Below are 20,008 nucleotides of genomic sequence, written 5' to 3'. Positions count from 1 at the left end.
GTGACGGCAGAAAGCAGCGCCACTGGCCCAGGGGCCACTTTCTGGCAGGAGATGAGGGGCAGGGTCAAGGGCTCAAGGCTTTGAAGCCGTTTCAGCTGGGCTTCCAAGCTGAGACATGCGGCTGAATTTGTCCGGGGAAGTGCTCATGTACCCTTCTTCATTTCCTTGGCTATAAAATGGAAGGAGAACCCAAGAAGCTAGTCCCACCGAGTTGGTGTGGGTGCGGCCTGGGAAGAACTGGACCACACGACGGCCGCGGTACCTGGTCACGGCAGGTGCCCCTGAATGGACAGGGCTCATCGGCATTGGCGTCGGTGGCCACGACCTCCTGTCATCATCACGTCATCAGCATCACTGCTGCCATTAACCTCCCCACCTCCTTGCCTTTGCAGCCTTGTTCTCTGCATAAACCTAGGGACAGTGATTGGGGCGAACAGTAATGAATACAAATCGCTCCCTGGCCACCTCGGAGGCTGTCGTTAGCATCTCGGCCTCCCAGTGCTAACCGTCCTCGTCACCGCCTGAGCAGCCGCTGTCAGAGCACGGGAGCACAGGCTTGATGAAGACAGATGACGCCTCCTCTGCCGGGCCTTCGCCTGGGGTAATGGTGTGCAAAAACGGGGCCGAGCATTTATTCAGAACTCTGCTCTCTGCCCAGAGCCGAGTAATTGGAGGCAGGCGCTAACTGCAATTTAAATAAAATGTTGAGTTAATCAGGTCAGGCTGACAAGGACGTCACGAGTCCCCTTTCAAGTTTCCAACAGAAATTTGAAGGCAACTTGGAGGCCTGAGGAAGTGTGATCATTTGTTAAGTTTCTCTGCAAAGATAAGTTAAAGGAATTCATTTTAAAAAGCCTATTTGTTTTCACTTTTGTGATATAAAAATGAGGTGGTTAGAAGACCAGCAAATATATCTGTCTAATCCATCACGTAACTATGTGAAGTACTCAGCGTGGAGGTGTCACGCTCATCTTTTGGGGGAGCACCCCAAGTGAACGTAGTCAAAAGCCAATAGACCCAGATGCCTGGCCTTGGACAGCAAAATCAGTTCCGTGGGTTCCCAAACTTAGAAGCCGGAATGCCGTCCTTCCCCCCACCACAGTGTCTGGACAAGAGCAAGAGGAATGATATAAGGTCCAGACCTGTCCAGTCCACACAACTTAGGCTCAGAGGGTTTAAAAAAAGTGTCTGAAGTCCTGGGCTCCTGGTGCACAGGGGCCCTGCTGGGGTGCAAGCAAGAGGCACTGTCTCAAGCAGCCACTGCGGCCTCTGCCCAGGTCGCTCTCAGCTCCCGACCTGCACCACCCACCCCGTGGCCAAGCCCTGTTCATGCTGCTCTAGGACGACAGCAAGCCGCCGCAGGCTCGCTTTCTCCATGCTTTGTCCTGGTCTCAGGCCCTCCAGGAATCCGACCCCCTACTCATCTCCTCCGCGACTGTTGCCCATGGGTGAGGCTGCCCATCTTGAAGCTAACTGGTACTTTCCAAGCCCATCCCTCCTTTCATCATTCCAAACATGATTAAAAATTCCATTTTCATTTCTGGAACCTACCTGGTACTCCAGAAATTTAACTGTGTTTCCTAAGAAGTCAGGAGTTAGGTCAGGAGGCTGCCCTGGACCTGAAAAGCCTTGTTAGGGAGGCCTTGGCTGGGAGCTGAGCGAGGAGGGACGTGAGACAGTCCCAACCTTATCTGGGTGGTGGCCGGTTCCTACGGTTCTAAAATAAGCCGTGTGACCCCTTGTGAGGCAGTGTGGGCCAGAGGAAAGGCATGGCCTATTCAGTCCAGAGAAGCTGGGGGACTGAGTCCCAGATCCACCTGTTACTATTAGTGTTGCTTTGGAGGGACATCTAATCTCTTGAAGCTGTTTCTTTGCAGACCTGAGTCAGCTTCAGCAGAAGTTGAATTTATTGGAAGAGATCAGGCCAGGGCCAAAGAAGCCTGGTGCATGGGCTCGGAGAACAGGTAGGAATCAAGGCGGGTGTGGCTGCCGAGGTCAGTTGGGAGGGTGTGGGCCCAGGCTGCTGCTGCCGCCATGCTGGCCCCACTGCCCTGCTGCGCCTCTGCCCCTTCTCACTGCTGGCTGGAGGAGTGCAGGGCATGGCCTGCTGGGCACAGGAGAAGACAGGCTGAAGGGCTGTGCGTGCATGGCTCAGCTTCGACAGCAATGTTGTGCCCTGTGTCCCCTGAGCCTCAGGCCAAGGGCAGTTCTCCAAGCATGAAAGGGCATTCCGAGGCTTGGCAGCCAACAGAGACAGTGAGAGGCAGCCTAGTGCCAGTTCATATGTTTTCTGGGGAACCCTGGTGATTAGATAAGGTCGCAAGCTGCAATCAAGACTGCCGGGAGAAATATCAATAACCTCAGAAATGCAGATGACACCACCCTTATGGCAGAAAGTGAAGAGGAACTAAAAAGCCTCTTGATGAAAGTGAAAGAGGAGAGTGAAAAAATTGGCTTAAAGCTCAACATTCAGAAAATGAAGATCATGGCATCCGGTCCCATCACTTCACGGGAAATAGATGGGGAAACAGTGGAAACAGTGTCAGACTTTATTTTTTGGGGCTCCAAAATCACTGCAGATGGCGATTGCAGCCATGAAATTAAAAGACGCTTACTCCTTGGAAGGAAAGTTATGACCAACCTAGATAGCATATTCAAAAGCAGAGACATTACTTTGCCGACTAAGGTCCGTCTAGTCAAGGCTATGGTTTTTCCAGTAGTCATATATGGATGTGAGAGTTGGACTGTGAAGAAGGCTGAGTGCCGAAGAATTGATGTGTTTGAACTGTGGTGTTGGAGAAGACTCTTGAGAGTCCCTTAGACTTCAAGGAGATCCAACCAGTCCATTCTAAAGGAGATCAGCCCTGGGATTTCTTCGGAAGGAATGATGCTAAAGCTGAAATTCCAGTACTTTGGCCACCTCGTGTGAAGAGTTGACTCATTGGAGAAGACTTTGATGCTGGGAGGGACTGGGGGCAGGAGAAGGGGACAACCGAGGATGAGATGGCTAGATGGCATCACTGACTCGATGGACGCGACTCTGAGTGAACTCCAGGAGTTGGTGATGGACAGGGAGGCCTGGCATGCTGCGATTCATGGGGTTGCAAAGAGTCGGACACGACTGAGTGACTGAACTGAACTGAAAGGTTCTGGATACCCTTAAGGCCCTTTCTCCATCAACTTCCTCAGGCTGAGTCTCGTGGCCCATGGGGAATCCTCTGATTTTCCCGGAGAAGATTTTGAGGGGCATGTGGCCTAGCCTTACCCAATTAGTTTGGGGTCCAAATGCCTAATATCTGGATCAGAGGGAAAAGGAAAGGGGCTAATTGATTGACTGACTTTTATGTCACAAGCCCATGGGTAAAAGGAGGGGCTTTGTCATTTGGGTGATTAATTTGGGCATCTTGGGAGATAATTAGGAGGTCATTTATCTTTTTCTTTTAATTAGGATTTCCATGGAGAAAAGCTGAAGTCTGCTACCAGACATCTTGCTGGTTTGAGAGCCATAGTTCTAGCTGCCCAAACAAGACCAAGGCAGCTGTTCACCCTCAGCTCGTTCTACCAAAGACACAAAATAAAGCCAAGTGCCAAGAGTGTGGTGGATTGAGGCTTGTGTCCCCTCCTTACTAACTGTGGGTTTTACTTGACTTTGCCAGGCTTCAGAGGCTTCTCTCCAAATAGAAATCAGGGTCTAGTGTTCAGGGTGACTATGAAGATACAACAAAAGCGTTATTGTAAACTTCCTGGAACAAAAGTTGGCAAAATTTCTCTGTAAAGAGTCAGATAGCAATGGCACCCCACTCCAGTACTCTTGCCTGGAAACTCCCATGGACGGAGGAGCCTGGTAGGCTGCAGTCCATGGGGTCGCTAAGAGTTGGACACGACTGAGCAACTTCACTTTCACCTTTCACTTTCATGCACTGGAAAAGGAAATGGCAACCCACTCCAGTGTTCTTGGCTGGAGAATCCCAGGGACGGCGGAGCCTGGTGGGCTGCCGTCTATGGGGTCGCGCAGAGTCGGATACGACTGAAGTGACTTCGCAGCAGCAGTAAATATTTTGGGCTTTGCAGGCCATACGGTCTCTGTTGTAAATACTTAAATCTGATGTTGTAGCCTGAAAGAGCCCAAAGACAAAACATGGACCTGGTTGTGTTCCAATAAAACTTTACTGACAGACAGCGGGTTGAATTCAACCTGCAGGCCTTAACTGGCTGAAAATAGTAGGTGTTCAATAAAAGTGAGATCCCTTCTATCAGAGGAAGCTGAATTGGATGATAAAGAAGTTGAGTAACATGTTCAGCAAAAGTGGGGCTTGAGAACAGGCAGGAGGAAGAGGAAGGGGCTCAGCAGGTTTCCTCAAGAATCACTGGACTGTGCCACAGCGCGTCTGCCCTGACACATAAGCAACACCAGCCACAGGCAGGCCTAACCTGAACACTTTCTCTCCTACAGGGGTCTAGAAAGAGGCTGGAGAATATCCCGGCCCAGTAGATGCAGGCCGGACACATGGCTGCATAGAGCGGGGATAGTCTTGGGCCAGGGCTGACCATTCTCCAAAATGGAAGTGCCCCCGCTGGGAGTCCTGACCAGAGGACAGTGGGTGGGGCAGGGGCTCCGAGCTGGACCCTTTCCCGTGCTATCTTGTCCTGGAAGTGAGCAACTTGGCTCATCCTTGCTTATGCTCTTGTGGACATTTTCTGGGTCCATGGGATGCTTTAGAGCTATTTCCTGAACATATGAATACCTTCTGTGCAGGAGCTCATGCCAGCTCTCTCATCTAGGCTGATATTGCCAGGTCTTAACTTTAGTGGTCTCATATTTATAGCCTTTGTTTTGCAATCAGCAAAGGAGTCTTCTGTCCATTTGTCCTCAGCTGGGATCTGGAGCAAGAAAAGAGAAAGATGGAGAGCAAGGGCTGGGAGCTGGGAGGAGGCTCGAGCAAGGGCCCCCTGTCACAAGAAGGACTGAGTGAGTTTGGGAGGCAGAAGGAGATATGACTGATAGCTGGGTGTATTATTCACCCCTCGTGCAAGGATATGTGCTCAGCAACTGACTTGGCCCCAGGCTTTCACCTTTCACCTCCCCTTCTTGGCTATAGGAGCAGAGGAAGATCATATTGCTGGAGTTGCTCATGGCCTAGGGGGCTGAAAGTGAAAGTGAAGTCGCTCAGTCGTGTCCGACTCTTTGCGACCCCATGGACTGACTGTAGCCTACCAGGCTCCTCCCTCCATGGGATTCTCCAGGCAAGAGTACTGGAGTGGGTTGCCATTTCCTTCTCCAAGGGATCTTCCCAACCCAGGGATCGAACCTGGATCTCCTGCATTCCAGGCAGACGCTTTGACCTCTGAGCCACCAGAGAGTCTGGGAAATAAACAAAAAAAGAAGCCATTTAGGATTACATTTTTATTTTTTCCCCTGCTTGTTTGGCTAGTTCCCATTATTCAGAATTGTCCTTGAATTTTAATCTGTTTTGTTTTTAATGATAGCGATATAGACCCTCAGAATTATCCTAAGTATCCTTCTCCTGCTGCTGCTGCTAAGTCGCTTCAGTCGTGTTCGACTCTGTGCGACCCCATAGATGGCAGCCCACCAGGCTCCCCCATCCCTGGGATTCTCCAGGCAAGAACGCTGGAGTGGGTTGCATTGCCTTCTCTGCCAAGTATCCTATTAGGTCATAAATGTGTTGAGATCAACATGAGAATATCCCTCAGGGCCGCTCCAGTCTCCCCGCTCTGAAAGCAGAGGGCCGCTGATGGTGGTGGTGTTTGCAGTGTGTGGCTAGGCTCTGGCAGCAGCGCCCTTTGTGACCCAGGCATGGGGTCCAGGTAGGAGAACCCGGCTTCTGGACTTGGTGAAGGAAGACCTGTCATCTTTCCTGAGACACAGCAGGCTGCATCACCTTTTTATCTCTCTCACTTGGCAAAGTGGGCTTTCTTAGTCTGAAGCCCCAGCTGTGTTTTTCAACATCCCATTAGCAGAGGGACTGAGGTTGAAGTCTGGTCCCCTCCTTGATGCTTGACCCTGGAGTCCTTAATTAGTGTGTGACACCAATTGTCCATAATTTCCGCCCAAGCCCTGCTATGATTTCTCCAGCACAAACATGGCTCGGGGACTGCTGATAAGGGGCAGTAGGGCCAAAGCAGAAAGCCCAGCATTTCTTGTGTCCATGGCCAAGGCATTGCACAGCTGAGGTTGCTAATCCCTTAATGAGGGCCTAGTGGCTGCTGAGGGCAGGGGTCAGGGAAGCAGGGAGGGATGGAAGAGCACAGCCTGGACTGCACAGAAGCCCCAGGAATGCCTTACATTAACAAACCTAGCTTGTGGGGCAGCTGTTCCCACCTCTTCTTGTTGCTTATGGAAACTTGTGCTAATTATAGACAGCAACGTGGCTCTGGAAAGGAAGTTATTTCTGAAATCTCATGGCCTCCAGTGATAATATTTTAGAGCTGTGACATGAACATCAACGGTCCATTGTAGGTGGCCAGGATGAGAACATGCCGGCCCAGCACAGCCTCCGTACCCATGCCTGCCAGACGGATGCCCGGGGGAGCACCGTCTGGCTGTGCACTAAAGTGGTTCATAAGTGCATATCTGAAACCAGACAACCTTAGGTTCAAACCTCACTTCTGCTTCTACCCACTGTGGGTTTGACCTACGGTGCATTTCTTATGGGCCCAAGAGAGGGTCTCCTGGCTGAGTGGAGACCTGCCCTTCAGCCTCATCATTGCAGCGTGCACATTCAGGGCATCCCTGACATATCTCCCGAAAGATGCTGCTGCTGGACTACAGAGAACCTGAGTGGTTCCTTCTCTCTTTAACCCCAAAGCCCACGGCAGTTGGCAGTTTCACTATCCCCTCCCAGCCCTGGGATTTAGCGACAGGTGCCTTGGAACGTGTGCCCCAGAGCCCATCCTAAGCAACCCATTGAAAATAAGGAAAATAATTTGTTCCCTCTTCCAAAAGAGGTGTAGAAAAAAACAGGCCTTATCTTGGATGCAAGCCAGCTCTCTTCAGATTGATCTGTCTCGAAAGAAGTGAGAACGTTCAGGGGTTTTCTTCCTGGGGAGGAGGGGAGCATGACAAGAGCCTGGAAACTAGTCAGGGATGCCCTGGATCGCAGCTGTGCCATCGGTCCACTTGGCCATGGACAGGGGAGAAACCTTCCCGTTGTCCGGACGCAATCCCCTCCTCCACTTTAGATGAGGCAGGCGCGCGTGTGGGCGTGGCACGGATGGGACTCGAGCCAGCAAGGGAGGTTGCACTCCTCCACTTGACCTCACGTCGGCGCACACTTCCCAGCATTTGATGAGCACCACTGCGCGCCAGGCACTCACAGGTGGTACTTCCCAGGGTGACAGGTGACCTGGGAGGAGCACAGTTTTCTAGCCTCTCGCAGGGCCTCCTGATTCTGGCTAGGTGGGGTGGGCTCAGAGGTCCTGGGACCAGCCAGGCAGGAATAGCCTGGCTATGCTCTTGTGAACAGCCACCCATGTGGCAGGCCTGATGGGAGGAACCGTTTCAGAGAAAACTTCAGCAGGTGGCCCTGAGCTCTCGGCACCTGGATCCTGAGCCTCCAAGGACCACAGCAGCCAGGCCTCCATGTAATCAAGGACTCAGGGAGCCCAAGGACCCATTGGGATGGCTAGGCTACAGCTTGAATGGGAAACAGCTATGGGAGATGGGTCCCGAGACAGCAGGGAGGAAGCGTTTCTCCAAAAGGGCCAGGGGACAAGAAGGCTGAGTTGCTAGTACTTTCTGGATCCCCTCTCCTTAGGCATCTGTGTGTCAAAGGCCCCCACCTTGCCCTCTGCCAAGCTGTTGCTGAGGCAACCTGGCCCTGCTGAGGGGCTGGGTGTGTAGAGGTGAGACCTTGGGGCTGGAAGCAAACCTGTCAGAGGAACAGCGAGGGCTGGAAGTCCCGGGTGGCCAAGTGGGATGCGGGGACTGGAGCAAAGAAGTGGGCTCAGAGTGGGGACACAGAGGGCCAGTGTCTAGTCTTGCAGGCCAAGGGCAGTGGGCATTGCAAGGGCTGAGGACGCAGCCTGCCCAGTGTAGCCGGAACAGAGCCCCCAGAGGGGAAAGCGAGAGAGCAGCCCATTCCATCCGGGTGTGGGGGTCTCTGAGTGCTGAAGATGCTCAGATTTGGGCAAGCAAATATCTGAGAAGGGGCGCTCGCTGGTGCCAGGTGCTGCTCTGGGGCCTGTACGCGAGACTCCTCTCTGAATCTCCACCTGGGCCCTGCAGCTTGCTTTAGTGGGGAGAGCGTGAGGAGACAGAGCAGGAAAGGTCCCCTCGCTTGACTGGGGTCACACAGTGGCTTGGAAGGGACCCAGTAATGTGGACTTTCGCTCTGTGCACCCCTCGAGCCCCATGCAGGCTGAGGTATCTCTTGGTGGTGGGAAGAGGTGGTCTGGGGGCCAGAAGGATCTTCACAGAAAGGACCACCACCATCCAGGAGCCCGGCCAGCCCGCTAGACCTTCCCACCTACCCACCTCTTCCAAGCCCTCCCTGCTCTGATGGACCCAGTGCCAAGGCCAAGCAGGCTGGAGGCAGGCGTTGCTGGGGAGGCGGGGGGCTTGGTACAACGCCCCAGCTGGAAAGCGATGTGGGAAACTTCTGCTTGAGGAGAACTGCTCAAACGGGCCCCTGGGCCTCTGGGTTCAAGGTCTCGTTTTCCCACTGCCTCTACAAATGGGAAAGGGGCTCCAGCAGCCGAGGCCTGAACAATGGTCCTGCTGACTGCCCAGCTCACCACCAGGATGCGGGGCCCCGGCGGCCAACCACTGCCCTCTGAAAGCAATGCCTTTGAAAGTCTCCTCCTGGGAAACTGGGCACCAGGGCCTGGGACCTTCATGCTGCCCCATGTTCCCCCTTTCTCCGCAGAGTGCTGAGCTCAGGGGAGAGACTGGGCATGAGAGAGGGTGTCAGGGAAAAGGACTTCTGGGAGCGGGCGTCTTATGCAGAAAGGTGAGAGGAGGGGGGTCGCACATGGCACAGAGTGGGGAAGAGAAACGGTGTAAGCCTGTCTGTGGGCAGGAGGGCTGGGGGCTGTGTGGGGCACATCCAGTAGGCATGCCTGGCGGGCGAGGTGGAAGGCGTGGGGTGCCTGGCAGGCGAGGGGTGTCTGTGAGGTTGTGGGTAGGAGGTGCTCTCAGGAAGCAGGGCTGTGCTTTGAGTGGAGGGTGGATGAGTGGGAGCAGGAAGCCGGTAAGCAGGCTGGTCTCAGGACCCAAGGCTTTAGTTGCCACAGTGGAGCCCTCCAGGCTTGGGAGGAGGCAGCGGACGCCTGTGGAGCGTGGGGGGCAGTGCAGGAGCACGCGGAGACAGGGTGACTAGTCGGGCCCCAGGCCCTCCTTCTGTGAGGCATGCTGGCCTGAAGGAAGAGGCTGAGGGCCAGTTCTGTGGGGCGGGGTCCCTGGAGGAGGGCCCGGGGACTCCATAGCAAACTGAAGACATGGTGAGTCTGGGGCAGTGTCTGCATGCAGCCGGTGCTTATAGACTTGTTGGCTCTGTGACTGGTTGGTTTGTGGTGCCAGTGGGCACACGGGTGCTCAGGAGGGGCCTCAGTGTGTGTGAGACAGAGTGCGGGAAGCGGCGTATGCGTGCACCGCTCGTCTCTCCGTGGCGAAGTTGGAGCGTCATCTTCATCGTGACCAGCAGGGGGAGCTATGCCACTGAGCGGCCCCTCCCCCCACCCCCCTTCCTGGAAACACTTCCAACAGCAGAAACACATATTTTTACAGTTTTGAGTGGGTGCCCATCTCTGGCATCGCTTCGATGGTAATCTGACTCCGGTCCTAGCTGGCAAGCCGTCCACACCTCGCTGCCTCCTGTGCTGATAATACCACAGGATGTCACACGTGGAGCAGCCTGGGGTTCCTGGTCCCCTCAGCCCTTCTCAGCCCTGAAGAAGGGGCAGACAGTCCCCGCTGAAAGGCATCTGGAGCGTGTATGAAATAAAGTCAGAGAAAGGGAAGGTGCCCGGTCCACCCAGGAGGAGCAACAGGGAGCCTGAAGGCCAGGGGCTTCTCTGGAGCAGCACACCCGGGCCTCTGTCCTCCCAGGTTTGGGGGCCTCGAGGCCGCCTGGCAGGGTGTGGTTTTCTCGGCAGTGGCAAACAGTAAGAACAGGGGCCCTGGGAACACTGCTGGGACCCCCAGGCCACACCTGGAGGGGCCGCTCGGCCTCTGCTAATTTTGTACTCTCTGTATTGGGAACTCGTGCAGCAGGGAGAACGCCCTAACAAGGCAAGGGCGGGTGCCAGAGGGCCCAGAGGAGGGGTTCACTTCGGCTGGGGGTTGGGGGAGCTGCCAGGCACAGCTTCGTGGAAGATTTGTCTGAACTGTGTTCTGGAGGATGAATAAGAGTTGGCTGGGCAGTGTTCCACGGTCAAGGCCTGTGTTGTACAAGCAGGAAGTATCAGCCGGGTGGTTGGGGGCAGGTGGTAGAAGGTCACAGGTCCGTGCCGAGAGCTGAGGCCAACCACCCCGATGGGGAGCTCAGGCAGCTGAACTCACACATGTTGGACCCCGGGACCAATGGTAGGCTCTCAGGGAGGGGCTCACTCCTAGGACAAGGGGTCTGGAAGGGATGGAGGCTGATCACTGAAGCCAGGACGGGTGGTCCCGAATCCTACCTGGGTATTTTTAGACTCAACATTAAGACAAACTAAACTTTCAAATGTGAGCCTTTCCAGGGACAAATAGCCAGCTTCTCTGGAGCTGGGAATTCCAACTGGAAAAGGGAAATGGGGGTAGGGAGGGGTGATGATAAAGCCTGATAGGGCAGTTGCGAGGGTTAGACGAGACATTTATAGTCACACATCAGCACCTCACACACAGCAGGGACCAACACATGCTAACTGTTATTATTATTCCAGGGTTTCTGCAGGTTAGGAAGTTGGGATGAAATTTAAGTATGGTATTTAATTTTGTGTCTTTTTATCTAGCATGAGTTTTATGGATGAAGATGAAGGTCAGTTGAGCTTAGTCACTTGCCCTTGCCACTCAGCCTTAGCTCAGCAAAGCTGGTAACTGACCCAGACACATCGCTTCTTACCACCTGAGGGGTAGGCCTCACTGGGGCCAGCCGTGCTCGGCAGGACCATCTTCAGGTGCTGTGGGATTCAGCCCCTGGCAGGCGCTCAGACCTGGTTGCCTGAGTGGACACAGAAAGTAGCTGTGTGTTTAAACATCCTCTTTGGTGGCAGCAAAGAAGGGGAAAGAAACCCAAGCAAGTATGTCATCAGCAGCCTAGCCCTCCAGGGACCCCCTGTGGCCTGGACCATCCTGCTGCCTTGGATTAGTTTGTGGTTGGCCATGCTGGGTGAGAGGCAGTAAGAGCAGCCCAGGGGTCTGCAGGCCAAGGGCAGGCTGAGCAGCCTGGAGGCTGCAGGCTGCGCTGGTCCCTGCATGGGGAGCATCTGAGTACCTCGATGGCTCTGGGGCACAGGGCAGGTGGCCCAGGTGGGGCAAAGGAAGAGTGTGGGATATGTGAGGAGCCTTCCTGCCAATCCTCAGGGTGGTCTAGAGGTTAGGGGATGGGTGTTAGGGGGTACCAAACAGAGGTAGGTCATAAATGTGGTGTGCAGGTCAAATTTGTCCAGTCGAGGTATTTGATTTCACTTACAGTGTGCTTCTCAAAAAATTTTTGATTATGTCCCACCCAGCATTTTGCTATAAAAAAAAATCCAGGTTTGAAGTTTCTCTCGAAAAAATGGAGGATCTAACCGCACTGTGAGAGAAGAGACAGCCTGTGTAGTTGGGGAAAGGGCTACTGCAGACCCCACTGCGCTCTGTACTGCCCCTCTTCACTGCTTATATGTCCCCCGCTGGACCACTCTGTTAGCAGCCCCCACTATGGATGGGGATGTCCTCCTCCAGCCCTTGGCCCCTCCCCAGGACCCTCAATCTATGATCCTAGTTGCTCTGGAGAGGAGTATGGGAGTGGTGACAGGTGCCCAAGGTCATCAGTCTCAGCAGTCCAGAGTGGAGTAGGAAGTCAACTGGGGAGCAGTGAGAGAGGGCTTCCCTACCTCAGAACTGATGATTTGGGTTTGGGCTGGAAACCTGATGGCAGGGAGCACCCCAGGACCCTGTGAGTGGCTCAACCTCTGATTCTCTCATTCTGGGGGAGAGAAGTCTGGAGCTGAGTGACCCCAGTCACAGTGATAGGGAGGAAAGCTCCACTCACTCTGGGGAGGTGAAGGGAAAGGGCAAAAAGAGGCTCCTCAACTTTTCAGAAGCTTCCAGATAGACCACAAGCTTCTAGGACAGACAGCAGAAGGGGGAGCAACTGCTCCTAACCCCAAGCTGTGGGGGGAGGCAGGAATGTGGAGAAGAGGCTCCACAGTTCCCCAGGGCAGGCATGCCTGGGAGGCAGAAGAAGAGCTCCCTGGTGTGAGGACCAGGGGCGAGCGCTGCGTCAGCCTGGGCTGAGCAATGCAGCGGGACCCGCCATGGCAGGCCCCCAGGTGCCTCTGGGCACCGAGATGAACCTGAAGATGATGGGGGTGGGGAGGAGACAAGGCACTGAGCCGGAAGGGGAGAGGGAGAGAGACAGAGAAACAGAGACAGACCCAGGTGAGAGATGCAGACAGAGAGACACAGATGTAGAACAAGAAAGAAAAGGAAGCTGGATGAGCCTCTTGGGACCTGTCGGCTCGACCTGACTTGGGACCAGCCGGGGGCCCACCCCTCTGCACTGAGACCTGAGAACAGCTGGTCCTCTCGTCTCCCCTCCAAGGCCTGGCTCGTGGCCGTGTCAGGGCTTGTCCTGTACTAGTGATGCTGGCGCACACCAGGTGTCCAAGAACTCTCCTTATCGCAGCTCTGTCTCCTGCTAGATCCCTGCCCTCCAGGGAAAGCACACCAGGGAAGCTTCAGCCAGCCTGCAGACATCTGGGAAAGAACCGCGGGGGCTGTGTGGGTTCTGCTGATGCCCAGTAAGATCAGGCGAGGCCAGTGCTGTCCCCAGAAGCAGCCGGGCTGGGCAGGAAGGCTCGGCAACCTGTCTGAGCCCAGCCTTGGGCCTCAGGCCCTGCCCACTGAGAGGGGCCTGTTGTTGAGGACCCACGGACAGAGGTTTTGGGAGGCACTGATGACAAAATTAAAACCATATTTTTCTGTGTTGGAAGACTGAGCTGTGATAAATTTGGAAAGTAATAAATATCAGAGCTTTGCAGACCATTTCCCGGCATCTCATAGCACACCAGCCGGAGTGGCGCGCCCCCAGCTGCGTGTGGCCTGGACCAGGGGCTGCTCCAGTTGGTGAAGGTGGGGCCGTGCTCGGGAAGGGGGGGTGCATTTCATTAGATGCTGGTGGTGGGGGGCTTCCAAGTGGATGGTTTGGAAGCCCACGAGCAGGCCATGTTGGGGCGGGGGAAATGCCCTCTTGGGAGTTGTGGCCAAAACAGACCATGGTTACTCACAGTGTGGTTTCCAGCTGCTTCCAAGTCTGCCTTGGCCAGCTGGGACTGTGTGGTAGGCCTCCCCCCGTGGATCTCAGTTTCCCCAGCTTCTCCAAGACATCGGGCAACCTTCTGTGACGCGGACATTCTTCCAAGCAGGCTCGAAGGAGGCACCCAAGGCTTCCTGGAGGTACAGTCTCTGCACCGGATGGTTCCCTGTGTCATGAACCGGCCTGAGTAACACTGAGTAAAGCATCAAAGAACTTACAGGCATTGGAAGGGCTCTGCTTCACCTCATTTCTGTGGCTGCTCATGGCCTTTGCTGGCTGGATAGACATATAGAAACTCCTTTTGTATGAATACCAGGATAAGGGAGATCAGAGGGTGTGGGTGCAGAGCCTCTGGCAAGACAGGGTCTGCGGGCCACGCCATGTTCAGGTACCCACTTCAGGGGGCTTTCCTCCCCGGCTGCACCTGGCTGGTGGCCTCAAGGTGCCCTGAGCCCACTCTGGCCTTGGGATTTCCTGGCTTTTCTCTGTACCTGGCACAGAGCTGTGCATGTAGCTTGACCTCTCTGAGCTACATCGGAGCTTTTTCCCTCTGGAGCCCCTTCTTCCTGGGATTGGGCCCCAGGACTCCCCTGATCCATGAAGACTTCCTGTGGCCCTGAGTCCCATGAAGAATCTCCTCATGGGTGGCCCTTGCACAAAGGTGCCCGTGGCAGGAGCGGCCAGTGGCACTAGCTCTGCCCCTGCTCTGACCACCGTGTTTGCCCATCTCCTCCCTGGCTTCAGAGGCGATGACCCAGCTCACGGGCTTGTCTCACGCGTGCACAGGCGCCGTGCATGGACCAGGCACACAAAGGCATATAGTATTTTTGCCTCCCTTCCCCTTGCTTATTTCTGTTTAAAAGCTTATAACTGTACAGCATGCTTAATTTATATATTTCCATAATCCCAGCCTTATTTCTAAAGGCTTGAGCAGCCTAGAGAAGCTAGTTTGAGTTTGGGATGAATAATATTGAAGCATTCAAGCTAAAATGGAGCCATGAGAATCCCGCTGGACAGGGCGGAGTCTGTGCCCTTGCTCTGCAGCTGCCATGAGGCACCGCTGTGATAGCAGTACCCAAAGGGGCAGAATCAGGCTCCCGGAAGTAACTCAGCCCCTCACTTTACGCAGAGGGGAAGGACTTCCATCCCCTCCCCGTGAGCTCTTGTTCTTTTTCTGCTTCCTGGTCTCTGTGAGGTCCAAAGGACACCACAGCTGAAGGACATTTTCCGATTATATTCTCTTAGACATTCCCGTCCAGGTATGCCCATAACTCTTGGGACAGTGATGACCAAGGGTACTGCCTGGGGAGCTGCATTCAATAGCCTACCTACAGTGGGGAAAGCCCACTTTAGAATGCAAGGAATCTTGCAAAGAGTGGCTCCTAACTTACCTTAGTTGCTGAATCAAAGTGTCTGGGCAAAGGCTACAGGTATCCTGGAGAAACGAGGTGGGTTTAGTCATCATTTTTTTGATGACTAAAGCAATTTATTTTAAAGAAGGACTGATGACGAACGTTCCCGTGGGAGCAGGTGTGTAAATCACTTAGAGTAGGTGTCTGATTTCCTTCTATGACTGGTTCATTTAATAAAGCATGTTCTTCTGATTGTCAAAGTTACCTATGCTCATCACACACACACACACACACACACACACATACCCAAACGGATAAAAAATAAAGAAGAAAACAGCAATCACAAATGGCAGCACTCAGAAGCATTTTAGCAACATTCTGGCAAATTTCTTCTAGTTCTAGACCCCTAACTGCACACAGGAGAGGAATTTCTTTAAACACTGTCGCTGTCACATCGCCATTGTGCCGTATTATGCCATGGGAGCTTCATTTTGCTGACATATTTGCCTGCATTTCTAATCATTTCTGTTCGTAGATTCCTGGAAGGGCCATCAGGGGGCTGAAGGGTGTGAACGTGTTGACTATATCTTGCCGATTTGTCTTCCAGAAAGTGCGAGTCACTTTATTTTGTCGCCAGGAGTGTGCTAGTACCCACCACCAGTCTTTAGGAAAGGATCAGGGCTGGAGATGACTCAGAAGGGAACCTGCACCCAGTTATCTAGTGACCTGATGCCAGCGCAGTCCTCTCGTGACACAGAGCTGCCTGGCAGGGGTCCTTCTGCTTAAGTGTCAGGGACAGAGAGCTGGCTTCCTGTAGAAAAGCCTACACTTCTGCAGGGTCTTAGGTTGGCTCTGTGTGCCTTTGGCTACCAGGCAACTTCCCACAAAAGACTGAGGCAATGGCGAGTCTGGTGGCAAGTGAGCCCCATTCCATGCCTGTCAGTCCTGGTAGACCTAGGTTCTAGTAGTTCTTCTTCAAGTTGGGAAACTTCTTTAAGAAAAAGACACCGAAGTATAAACACAAAATTAGATCTAAAAAATGAACATTTCCAGTGTGGCCAGAATCACAATAAATCAGACATTTTAAAAAGGTGATAAGTAACATAAGTATCATTAAACCCTTCAAACACATAATTTTGACTCACTTCCAGCCGTACTCCTATAACACTTTCCTTACATTTGGCTGAGCCTCCTTTGTTCTCTTCATGTGACGATGATTTTCTACAGCCATAATAAAAAGATAATTTAGTCTTTCTTCAGAGCATGGCTGATCAAAAATAGCAAAAGTGTTTGAGCAGTTTAGAAAAATTGCTTTCAATTTCATGACTCACTGGGAATGACATGTAAATTATTTTTTAAATTAAATTTTGGGGATATTTGCTTTATGTTTCTGTTTGTATCTGAGGAATAAAATTTTAGGGCATTTCAAGCTTTTGCATGGTTTTTATCCTTAAATAGTCTTTGAATGATGATATTCACATCTTTGTCCATGTTATAGTGGCATTTCTATATTTTGTGTTTTTTTCATTGTCAGTTTTAGTGAATTCAGCAAGAAATTTAAATATCTTCCCATTATCTTCCTGGGAGTCACTGCTTTTAATTCACTCCTTTCAACATTCCAAGACCCTTTTTTATTATTGTCATTAGAGAATTAGCTCTTCCTTTTCAAGGTAAAATCTGAACATTTAAAATTTTAATTTGATTAACAATATTTTTTTGATTCCATTGTACATCTTTAAAACTTGTCATATTCCACTGACTTTTTAATGTGATGTTTTTCTCAGTTTCTTTTTTTAATTGAACTCTAGTTGCTGCACAATTTTATATATTACAGATATACAATATAGTGATTCACAATTTTAAAGGTTATACTCCATTTATAGTTATTGTCAAATATTGGCTGTATTTCCCGTGCTGTCTGATAAATGCATCCTTGTAGCTTATTTTATATTTAGTAGTTTGTGCCTCCTACTCTCCTACCCCTGCCTTGCCCTCCTTGAGTTCTTCTTCCCACCGGTAACTACTGGTTTGTTTTCTATATTGTGAGTATGCTTCATTTTTAAGTTTCTTAATTAAAAATTTAAGTACAAAAATGTATTTGTACAAATAACTTATTTGTTTTATTGCAACATTTTAAGATGACTTCTTAAATTATAATTTAAACAATATATTCCCAACTGAATCTCTCCTTAGCTGGATACGAAAATGCCTGGAGTCCCACCAGTGCCACATAATGGGGGTGGGGATATTCATGACAAAGGGTACCCCCAGTGCAAAGAGAAAGCAATCTTACGTTTTGTATTGGGCTTCCCTGGGGCTCAGATGGTAAAACCATCTTCCTGCAGTGTAGGAGACCTGGGTTTGATCTCTAGACTGGGGAGATCCTCTGGAGAAGGGAATGGCTAACCACTCCAGTATTCTTGCCTGGGGAATTCCATAGACAAAGGAGCCTGTCAGGCTGCAGTCTACAGGGTCACAGAGCCAGACGCAACTGAGTGACTGACACAGAGCTTTGAAAGGGGCCCCTGCAAACTCAGAGCCTGGCTTATAAGTATCACTAGCATGAAGGTAAGTCTACCCGTGGCATCAATCTTGGATTGCCATCCCTCTGCACTTTGGAATCTCTATTCAAAGGACTTGCCGTCTTTCCAAAGCCTTAGCCTGAGTTGATGACAGTGGCTTAGCAGCCCAGGTGAGATGGACTTCAGGTTCACCAGGGGAGCTAAGAAGACATTTCTGTAACTTGTGACAGACCTGCTCTCTCATTTGAGGAATACCTACCAATCTGTGTTTGTGCTTGGGTTCAAGAGCTAGGAAGAAGGCCTGGATATATTTTATGGATCTATCTCTCTTATAAATTCCTTAAAATAGCTTCAGGTTATTTTTGTCTTTAAAAATCAATATAATTCAAGAAAAAGAAAAGACAAGCCTTTGACTGGAAGGCATATCTAATAAAAGACTTATGTAGACTCTACAAGGAGCTCTCACAACTCAACAGTAAGAAAATGCATGCCACTGACTAGGAGGAAATGTTTTCAAAAGACACATCTGATAAAGGACTATGTCAAATACACAGAGACCTCTTAAAAGTTTACAGTAAGAAAGTGAACAACTCAAGTGAAAATGGGCAAAAATTTATATATATCATGTGATTCTAACCAAGTGATATCCTAGAAAAGGGAAAGTGATATTGTAGGAAAGGGGATAGTAAAAAAAAGATCAGTAATTGTCAGGGCCTTCTGAGGGGAGAGGGATGAATAGGGGAAGCACAGAGGATTTTTAGAGCAGAGAAGCCCCTATGACATTACAGTGGTGGGTGTCTGTCGCTACAGGCAGACCTTGGAGATACTGTGTGTTCAGTTCCAGACCACTGCAGTGAGGTAAATTTTGCAAAAAGCAAGTCACAAATCCTTTGGTTTCCCAGCACATACAAAAATTATGCTTACATTCTACTGTGGTCTATTATGTACACAATAGCATTATGTATAAAAAACAATGTTCAGTTCACTTCAGTTCAGTTCAGTTGCTCAGTCGTGTCCGACTCTTTGCGACCCCATGAATCGTAGCACGCCAGGCCTCCCTGTCCATCACCAACTCCCGGAGTTCACTCAAACTCACGTCCATCGAGTTGCTGATGCCATCCAGCCATCTCATCCTCTGTCGTCCCCTTCTCCTCTTGCCTCTAATCCCTCCCAGCATCAGAGTCTTTTCCAATGAGTCAACTCTTCGCATGAGGTGGCCAAAGTACTGGAGTTGCAGCTTTAGCATCATTCCTTCCAAAGAAATCCCAGGGCTGATCTCCTTCAGAATGGACTGGTTGGATCTCCTTGCAGTCCAAGGGACTCTCAAGAGTCTTCTCCAACACCACAGTTCAAAAGCACCTTAATTAAAAATGCTTTATTGCTAAAAAATGTCAGCTATTATCTGAGACTTCAGTGAGTCAGAGTGGTAACACCAAAGGTCACTGGTCTCAGATCACCACAACAAACATAATGAGGAAGTTTGAGGTATTTCAAGAATTATCAAAATGTGTCAGACAAGTAGTGAGCAAATGGAAACAGAATGGAGCCAATAGGTGTGCTCACTGCGGAGTTGCCACAAACCTTCTTTTCGTGGGAAACACAGTATCTGAGAAACACAGTAGAGCAGGATACGCCTGTGTCCATTTGCCCAAACTCATGGAATGTATTGCACAAGCGTGAACCCTGATGTAAGCTGTGGACTTTGTGTGATAGCTGTGTTAAGTACAGGTTCATCGACTGTAATGAAGGTACCACTCTGCTGGGGTGGGTATTGATAACAGGGATGGTATGCACGTGAGCGCAAGGACACCTGGTCGATCTCTGTATTACTCTCAGCTCAATTTTGCTGTGAACCTACCTCTCTAAAAAAATACAAAGCTGTTAAAAACAGTATATTCTATGAGTTTATACTTTAATCGCCACTTCTAAGTAATTCATTCAATCCATCTTTATTAATCAATCTCTGAGGCCCAAGGAACATCGTCAAGAAACAGGCTGAAGAGATTCCTAGGGTCACAATTTAATTCTGCAGAAAGACCATCATCCGGGAATGAAAATAACCGAAATAATAATAATAGCCGTGAGTGGTTTCTTCAGTCATCTGTATTTCACAGAAATAATGAGCGAGGTAGGGATGGGGGTGGGGGCACAAAATAGTCTACAGGGTGAGGGCATTTTTCCCAAGGAAGTGACACCTGGCCTGAAGGGTGTTCGGAGTCACTCAGGTCAAGAGAGTGGCAGCAAGAGGCCAGGGGAATAAACAGAGCTGGAGGAGGCCCTGAGCAGGAAGGGGCCGGGTGCTGAGGCACAGAGAGGAGTCTGGCTGCAGCTCAAGTTGCAAGGGGGTGACTGTCCAGAGCGGGTGATTGTGCACAGGGCTCTGCAGAGGGGGCAGGGCCAGCCCTGCTGTGCCAGGGAGCCTGCACCAGGGCTCTGCTTTCTCTCCAAATGGATCAGAAATATTCAGAAGGCTTTAGTGAGGGGTGGACAGGATTGGACTGTGTTTCGAAAATGTTATCCTGGCTAATGCCCAGAATGGGTCAGGTAGGGGAAAGAGTGGATATGGAAGACTAGTCAAGAGACACCGCGGTGACCGAGGCAGGAAAGCATGTTGGCCAGTGTGGTGGGAGAGAAATGGACAGAGCCAGGAGAGCTTCTTAGACTGGAGACAGGG

The 20,008-nt window shown here is 51.2% G+C and overlaps 1 non-coding gene across 1 annotated transcript; it reads right to left on the bottom strand.

The window, feature by feature from the left end:
* Positions 1-5,288: 5,288 nt before the first annotated feature.
* On the bottom strand, positions 5,289-5,360 carry TRNAS-GGA (transfer RNA serine (anticodon GGA)). The gene has a single exon. It is a non-coding gene; the product is annotated as a tRNA-Ser (tRNA).
* Positions 5,361-20,008: the final 14,648 nt, after the last annotated feature.

This window comes from Ovis aries, chromosome 25 (assembly GCF_016772045.2).
Source record: "Ovis aries strain OAR_USU_Benz2616 breed Rambouillet chromosome 25, ARS-UI_Ramb_v3.0, whole genome shotgun sequence".
Lineage (NCBI taxonomy): Eukaryota > Metazoa > Chordata > Mammalia > Artiodactyla > Bovidae > Ovis > Ovis aries.
Note: the sequence above shows the minus strand (reverse complement) of the source record. Positions and strands in the feature narration are given on the sequence as shown.